This window comes from Acyrthosiphon pisum, chromosome A1 (assembly GCF_005508785.2).
Source record: "Acyrthosiphon pisum isolate AL4f chromosome A1, pea_aphid_22Mar2018_4r6ur, whole genome shotgun sequence".
Taxonomy (NCBI): Eukaryota; Metazoa; Arthropoda; class Insecta; order Hemiptera; family Aphididae; genus Acyrthosiphon; species Acyrthosiphon pisum.
This window is the reverse complement of record NC_042494.1, coordinates 90,725,732-90,735,092: the sequence shown is the minus strand read 5'-3', so window position 1 is coordinate 90,735,092 and position 9,361 is coordinate 90,725,732. Positions and strand designations below refer to the sequence as shown.

The following is a 9,361-nucleotide window of genomic DNA, read 5'->3' as shown; positions in this document are numbered from 1 at the left end:
ATAAAAAGCCCATGTGAGAGGTCAATTTACTATAATTTTTAAATTAACGGAGCTTCACGTATTCCGCCAAGCGTAAAATTTGCTATGTTGTACTTGTAAGACGGTGACAACACATGCGGGTATCACGTCCTCTTAATTTTCGTTCTTAATTGTCTGAGGGAGCGTAGCGAGCGAGTGACCATATTAACAATATAATATGAACTTTTTAACCTAGGTAAAAAAAGAATAATCCTGTGACTTACTTAAAGTGGTTTTACACAACAATTCGAGGGATATTTTCATCTATGATTGTTTGAGTGAGCATAGCGATTGAGTGACCACGTTGCAGGCAGTAAATGCACTATAAAATCAATATTGATAAAATCCGAGGCCCACTCGAGGTGGTCGAGACAGGTCGAGGGATGTTTTCGATTTTAATGTCCGTGCGAGCGTACCGAGCGAGTGAAGTTGGCAGTGTAGATGTACTTTTTAATTCATACTTAAATCTTAATTTAAACTATTTAAAATTACATTTTTGAAAACAGCTCCATAATATTGTACAATATAAGGGCATTCATTATTAACTTTCATTACAACATCCAAGTCCATAAAAAATTTTTCATTTTCTTGAACTGCGCTTATCCTCTAGTAATAAAATTAGTAAAATGAATTCACATATTTAAAATTTACATTTAGGTATTCATATTATTTTTATTCATAAGTGTGCGCACGGGAGGGTCACTGATATTAATAAATTATCTTTAAAAGTGCAATACTAGTTGAAAAGGATTGTTAAAAATCCCCCCCCCCTGATTATAAAGTCTGCATACGCCTATGTTTATTTTATAGGACATAAGTGAAAATAATAAATTGAAATACCTGAACAGTCATTAATGTATCACTACTACGATATAACATTTTGTTCATAGTTCCAAAGCCACCTCGACTAATACATCCTAAATCTTGTAAATCATCTAATGTAAAATCATACACCTTAAAAATATAATTTTATATAAGTAATACATATGCAAGCATTGTATTTAATTCGTTTTAAAGGAAACAACCTTATTTTCAGAAAGTTTTCCATTGGATTGTATTGATTGACACATTTTTAGTATTTTTCTACGCGTAAATATAAAACAAAAAAAATGATACACATGGTTGTTGAATGGAAATAATAGAATAGATTAATAAATTAATCCAGACACGATTAAGTTAAATTAATAAACACATTTTAATACTGTGAATAATAATAATAATTACCTATTACAATAATACAGCCCACTAACGGTCAGTAGCCCATGGGTCATGTATATCGACTGACAGCACTTTATGTCTATATTGATAATAATTCTCTAGCCACGTTTTAAGATATACCTAAGATATCTTAAACCGTGACTCAAGCTATATAATATTAATTGCCACACCCGAGATTGTAACGTGTCATATCAGAATTTTTGCTTCCCTTAGGGTCAGTCGTACCGTCTCCGATTAAAGTTAACCGCAGTTGAATCGACCGAATTTGCCCGGTTAAATATATGCTATCAGCTGATTAAGCGTAATCGGAGTTTAACCGTAGACGGCACAACTGACCCTAATAGACATAATATATAACTATACTTAAATTACAGTGGGTGCAATCGTATATATACCCAACTAATTATACTGGGTGTATTGTTTTTTTTTCAACACTTCTCCTTAAACAATAATATATACTCTATCATAATATATTTTATATACTTCTATACCTATAATACCCAACATCTCCCCGTGCTCCTGGAATCTTGTTCGTGGTGTTGGCTTGGTAAATATTATATCAGCTTACTACTCCTGTTTCTTGGCACGTAGGTACTCTAGAGTAAAACATCTCTTCATCGAACTTCTCACGAATATATAAAAGCGTGCGCACGGGTAGGGCTGATTGGGCTTTAGCGCCACCTGAGATTTTTTTATACGTGGATGGGTTGGTACCTTATGAAGATATGACTAAAAGGAGGTATAGCTCTTTTAGTTTTTAAACGTTTGTGTGTACCCGAGAGACTATACAGGATGATTCATTTAAAATTGAACACTCGTCATTTCAAAAAGTGTAATTGTTTTTGAAAATATTTTTTTACATTGTTTCAAGTTGTTTACAAAAAAACTTTGTTTTTAAAAATTATATTTTTAAATAATTTTTATCCTTCCAATTTTTAAATTTTTTTAATGATAACATAGAGTTCTAATTTAATATTCCAAAGCAGAATATTTTTCTAAGTATTTCGATACATACAAATTGAATTTAATATGAGTAGTTTATGCGTTATAAGTATTTAAAGTTTAGATGAGCGGAGTAGAGTGGTACAGGGTTACCCCATGAAATTTATGTCCACTACTCCGCTTATCTAAGCTTTAAATATTTTTGTCTCATAAACTAATAGCCCTAAATTCGATTTACCTTGAATAATTTATAATAATAAATAAATATTAATGTTAATTGACAATTTTCAATATTATATATTATATTTTGAAAGTTTTTTGAATAAATTGTTTTATCAGATTATATTTGGTTAAAATTTTAAATCAATATTGATGAATTCGTATGTGTGAAATAATGAAAACTGATTGTTTACATTTTCCAGCCACCAACAAAAGGGTCCCTTAAAAGTTTATAGTGAAAATGTCTATAATTTTTTTCTTGTGTGACAATGACAAGAGGATGGGTGATCAGATTGAATGTAGCCATACCTGACTCAGAGGTCTGCGCACGCCTATGCGAATATAATGATATAGGGTGTTCCGTCATTTTGACGCGGTAATTTCGACGCACGTCACTTTGGCGCGGTAATTTGGACGAACGACGATCAGGCGCATGCGTCATTTCGGCACATGCCATTTTAACGCCGCCACTTTTAGGCGCAAGTCAATTTTGACGCAAAACAAAAAAAATATATATAATATACGTATCAGTCAATTTCAATGTAAAAACCGGGTATCTGTATTATAGCTGTATATCAAAGTTAATCTATATATGGGCACATATAATTATATCTAAATGACTAAATGGTACACATTGTATCATTATCTATATTACCTATGATTTACGGAATTATACCAAAGGTAGTTAGTGTGCTTTATATCGTACAGCGAACCGTATGATTTTCACGAAATAATAAATTAAAAAAAATAATCAAAAACATGCATTTAGAGTTTATAAAAAGTCAACGGGGAAAAGATCTCCTCCTTGTTCATGCCACCACTTTTAGGCACAAGTCAATTTAACAAAAATAATTACAAATTGAAAATAAATTAGGTATAAAGTGTTATTTATTTTAATACTTGGAATGTATAGTATAAAGTATAAATTTAAAATAATAATTAGTCATTTTACTATTTATAAAATGTTAAATTGTGTGCAATACCTTGAATGTACTTCGTCGATTGTGAAGTTACTTGAATTATAAGTATAGTACATACCTATTTGAAATAATCTTTTTGATCCCTATATTGATACCCATATTTTAGTCCCGGTCCCCGGAACACCAACTACATTCACTTTCCCATCGAACAAGATATTGTTGAAGAAAATCGACTGCCCCAAACGGTGACGACAAACACAAAAAAAAACAAAAAAAACAACACACATCATTGTAAAATCAATACATTCATCGCTCCGCTCAGAATCTAAAATTGAGTACCTATAGTAATTTACAGTCTTGAATTTTAGAAAAAATAATTTAATTTGATTGATCAAAGGAACATATTTCTTGATTCTTTCTATATTTTCCGCGGTATTGTAGTGTGATTTCTATTACTTGTTAACTCATAGTCCTATACTACCTTGACAGACGACAGTTTCACATTTTATGTATTACAAATCTTCATGAATAATATGATTCTTTGAAAAAGGTAGTAAACCTAAGTACAATATAGACCGATTTCTGACCTTGTACAGTGTTATAGTGTTACACCATCGAATGACAAGTTTTTTTAAAAATGAATAGACATCTTATATTATATTATGTTGGTAACAATGTAATATAACTCACCAAAATATTTGTATCCGCATACATATTACATATATATCTATTTTATATGACTATATCTAAAATATTTGATTAAATAATAAAATATTTATTTATATTAAAGTTTGCTATAAATTATAATATCATTAAAATAGTTGATATAATAATACACTTATCGTCAATAATTTTAAGTAAAAAGACAAATCAAATATAAAATGTAAATAAAATATTTATGCCCCAAAAACGTAGATTTTATAATAATAATAATTTTATAAAAACATATTTTGTTGTTAGTAGTACTGATTTTCGTTATGATTTAATATTGTATATTAATAAATAAAAATAGGATTGCCTCTACAGTAGACGTTATTGATTATATATTTGTATAATTGATTTCTTACAATTATTTCAAAACTAAAAATTTTTGGTTTTACAAAAATTTTATTACAGTGTACTTATAGTTTCAACTATTTTTACGATAAACATGATGTTTTAAACATAATCCAATATATTACTAAAAATTATAATCAGTAGTTTTATATTATTAATTACAAATTGAATAATGCACGAATAATCGTAGTTTTTATACTTCATAACTACTTAAATACATCCATACGAATTTCAAAAACACAAACTTCTCATCAAGTGCAGCTGATAGAGTTTTATTTTTAAATTTATTTATTTATTAAATGCTTTTTTTGTGTTACCTATTTTACTTGTATGATATGTAAATATCAACACAGGTCACATAATAAAGATTTTTTTAGTCATCGTCTTGCGTTTACGTTTCAACTTGCGAGTGAATTCCAGATGAGTGATTGTCCGGAGTTTAATAGTGACGTGTCTCACGTTCGTCGTCCGCCTTGTGTTATCTGCCGAAAAAATAAATGAAATAGTTATTATATTGAAATATATAATATATATATATATTTAGGTTTACTTAAACGTATACAAATAATTTATATTATGTACATATTTTGAATGTAAGTTATATGTTGTAATAATACGTTATACTTAATGCATATAATATAATTCGTCATACATACTTTTAAATATTTTATTTGAACAGATCAAAGATCTTCACAAAAATCTAAGAAAATGTAAAGTATTTTTGTTCTTTAATTTATAATCTTATGACTATAAAACTAATATTCAAAAAAAACATTATTAATAACTTTAATGGTCGAAAAAAGCATTAATATTTATGCGCATTCGTATAAGTACCATTAATGTTCCCTATTGAAATATTTCTCATAAGCTTTAGGTATAAGTACTATCGTTGCAACCTTTGGGAATAATTATTCCATAGAGACGTTCTCGTGATAAGTGTTAAAACGAACCTATATAATGAATAATGTGTGAATACTTGCTGTTCGTGAATATATTATATATTATATAGACTTGTGAACTAAATAAAAATGTCTTGAATGCTTCGCATAATATATAATAACTAAATGTCCGAACTATTAAAAAAAACGTATGTATAGGTACTAGAATTATAGTTACAGATAGATGCGTGTTCAACGAAAAACAGTAAACCTACATCCATCGTAAATGTGTATAGATAAAACAGGATATAGTAATATATTATGTTAACCGTTATTAAAATGCTGTTTTACGGTCTAAAAAAAAATAAAGTCTAGTGGTAGGTACACAATTTATACGTTCAGTGAAATTTCGCTATGCTACGAAGACGTCTCGTGGGCAACAACAAAAAATGCGTATCATAAAGGAATTCGTTAAATAGGACGATAAAATAATATTATGGTTATAATTTAGTACCTATATGGTTCGCAAAAATATTTTGTTAAACAGAACATTTTTTTAAATATAAATTCGGTGTAGGGGAGTTTCCATGCGTTGTGAAACGTATCATTTTCCCGAAGGTTTGTTGTGGCGGCTATTCTGTACCCACTCCGATCGTCATCAACAGTATATACCTATGGCTATAATACGTTGAGTTTAATAAGTCAACTCATTGATAAAGGTATGATATTCCTGACTCCTGTGTATACCTAGGTATAGTCAGGTTAGCTGGTATAGGACGTACACAATACCGTGATATAGGTACATCATATAATATATTATTGCGACGAAGTTAGCTTATTGGCGACCAATAAATCGCAAACCGTATGTATCATTTTCGCGCGTTGAGCTGCTGCGAGCACATCGACATATACATTATTTATACTATCGTGTTATTTTTTTATGAACCGAAAAGAACCAACAGACGCGTATAGGCAGGTAGGTAAGTACTCAAATATATCTTACGAGTTACGACTTCTCACGTGACTACCTACTTGAAATACGCATAAATAATACTGCTGTACTCCAATAGCTGCTTTAGTACTTGAGACTCATTTCATAAACAATAAAAATTTGTTTTTATCCATCGAGCGCATCATATAGGTAGTAGGTACACATAGAAAACAGACCATGCATGATTACTTTGATGTAATGTATGATGTACAATATAATACTCTAAATAAACCATTTATTCATAAAATCATTAACGACCATATAATAATATATTATATACAATTTTGGTATATTTCACACTCTTATAGGTACCTATATATACCATGTATAGGTACAATCGTTCGCATCCATTAACTTGTAACAACACGTCAACACACAATGCTCAATGATTATCCTGTCAGAATAATACAATATAATATTTCAATAGCGTTGAATTGGTCCCGATTTACCTCTTCACGAAAAATCAAATATTACCCGAATTGTTTGATTAAAGTCGATTCCCTTGCGTTCCAGATATTTTCGCATCTCTCTATTGATGAAAATCGCAACCATTATTCTTCTGGTCACATCGGTTAAATATGCGTATAACACTATAACGTGGTCTACATACTCAAGTTTAACCGTTTTTGGACAGTCAATCAATAACGACATTAGGTGGATTGCAAGTACTTAATTAGTTTCTATAGTAAATATTCATCGTTTAATAGGAATATTGTAATTCGTATGGAATATCCACGGATTACGTTATGTATCATAATATTGCACTGCAAACAACAATATTGTAATGGTTTACTTCAATATTATGAATTCAAATCATTTACAAGAATACAATCCGGTCGTACCATATTATGTAAAACCATAGTTCTGACAAAATATCCTATAGTTAATGCATACAAGAGATTGAAAATATAATATATTATGGTATCGTAAACGTGTTTATTTTGTGTAAAACGTTGGACACAAAATATCAAAGTTGTATTTGATAATTTTAAAGTATGGATATTATTTTAATATTTTTTAATCACGTGTTTTTAAAAATCCCTTGTACATATTTATGTATAATATGATAAATAATAAGAATAATACAAATTTATACCGATGCTTATTTAACATTTTTTCTTGATTAACTTAATAATTGTAACAACAACTTCGTGCAAGTCAATAGCTTAAATCGTATTAGTCATTAGTCATTAGTCATTAGTCATTAGTCATTAGTCATTACCTACATTCTATAATAATGAAATTTGAATATTTTCGAATCTTGACAAATCATAGGTTATACCTACAGATATAAAAAGAAAGTTTAGTTGTATTATTAAACTGGCATATTATATTCGTACTTCGTAGACATCCTATTACAATCATTACCTACTAATTAAAAACTATTTTTTATACAGTACCGGTGATTATCTTAAGATTGGAAAAATAATAATTTTTTTTTTTTGCTTACTCAGATATATTTAGTATAAAAATAATATTGTGACAAATATGTGGCAACTACTTGATACCTATGAAACTACATATATTTTGTTTTTTCAACGTACTATGTTTGGTTTTTTTTTACAGTATACAAAATATACTTACATTCCAAACGGTCCAACGCGACACCATGCGTGTACGGCTATAGCTGTTATTTTACCTAAGCAAAATATATCACCGACACCTCATAGCCACCAATTTTTCTTTAGGTACTTTCCATTATTATTATTATTATTATTAATATATAATATTATAAACGCGCTGGCGAAGTGTCAAAATTCAACTTGTGTTTTGCTGTCACCGGAATTCAAAACAATATAATACCGTGTCCGTGGGTATTGTGAAATATAATATTATTATACACACATGATGTATATTGCACATATAATATTATATTGTCTACGTGATTAAAATGACAAACGCGAAGAAGAATAGTAGGGATGACAATGATAACGACGACGACTATGTAAGAATGTGACGGGAAGAGGATGTTATTATATAGGCATATATATATATATACATATATATACATAGATACCTAAACGTACAACGCGGTAGAATCGTAATTTTCGTTTTATATAGGTAGGTACCGGTCACTACCTTTATAACATACTCATCTTATATAAACAGTTAGTCGCATGCTAAGACAAATGAATTGGTCACGTCATAAACATTTTAATTTCGGCAATATATAATAATATATAGGTACGCGTGCATAGTATATAATACCTATATATACCATATTATAGTGTATATTATAGGTATAGCATATATATATATACCTGCCTGTATTATTTTTTTTAATCGCTCCTTTAAAACGTATAAGTAATGCATATAATATAGCATAATATAATATATATATATATAGACGGGCAATGATAATTGATAATGCAGCGTATAATATTAGATTGGCGTGAATTAGTAACCACACGCCGAATATAGGTATTATATTATATGCACAATATGACTCATATTATGTAGGTACACTCTGTGACGATATAACATCCTTTTACATAATTCCAACTGCAAGTACACACGGCACTCCCGGATGCGTGTACACGTCTTATTATACATTTACCTGTAAGAATAAAACGCACAACGTCCTATTATATTGTTATTATTATTTGTCCGTTTGCGAGCAAAAATATAATAATAAAATATAATATACTTAAACATATAAGATACGTATAACACGCATCCGTGTAGGTACACTATTACGTCCGTCGTGTACAGTAGTTAAATAAGTATGTGGTTCGATATTTTTTTCCTGTTTCTGGCGCCGACTGCAAGTCGTAAAAACCGAAGACGAATCGTTTGTTGTTACAAAAGAATTGAACGCGTTTCGCAGTACTTTTCTACGCCAGCTATATTATAACAATATAATAATACGCGCCGTCCAGTGAAAATCGGTTAGAACGGCAAAGAAAGTACAGTAGTCGCCGCTTATTATAATCACGTTTATTGTTATCTAAAAGTATAAGTACGGGACGGATGTATGGGAGTTTGTAATTTACACCAAATTAAAGATATGTAATTTGCACCACTGCAGGTAGTCTAAAGTAGTGTTTATAATTTGCACCACCCTCAGGTAGTAAGAAATAGGAATTGTAATTTGCACCAAAATTAAAATCGATTATTTT

The 9,361-nt window shown here is 29.7% G+C and overlaps 1 protein-coding gene and 1 long non-coding RNA gene across 6 annotated transcripts in view; one reads left to right on the top strand and one right to left on the bottom strand.

Annotated features, from left to right (window-relative positions):
- The window catches only part of LOC100161885, a 45,309-nt gene that overhangs the window by 5,235 nt on the left and 30,713 nt on the right, over window positions 1–9,361 (top strand). The window contains exon 2 of one of the 5 annotated variants that reach the window (XR_003839091.1): window positions 7,809–8,476. The exons of 3 other annotated variants lie outside the window; for them this stretch is intronic. The gene's annotated coding sequence lies outside the window, so the exon portion shown is untranslated. Of the gene's footprint in view, window positions 1–7,808; window positions 8,477–9,361 lie in introns of those variants that run through there. One more of the 5 variants, XM_029487754.1, reaches the window with a different exon arrangement.
- LOC115033786 overlaps window positions 4,472–9,361 on the bottom strand; it is a 19,255-nt gene continuing 14,365 nt past the window's right edge. The window contains exon 2 of the long non-coding RNA XR_003839092.1: window positions 4,472–4,855. This is a non-coding gene — a long non-coding RNA (uncharacterized LOC115033786). The remainder of the gene's footprint in view (window positions 4,856–9,361) is intronic.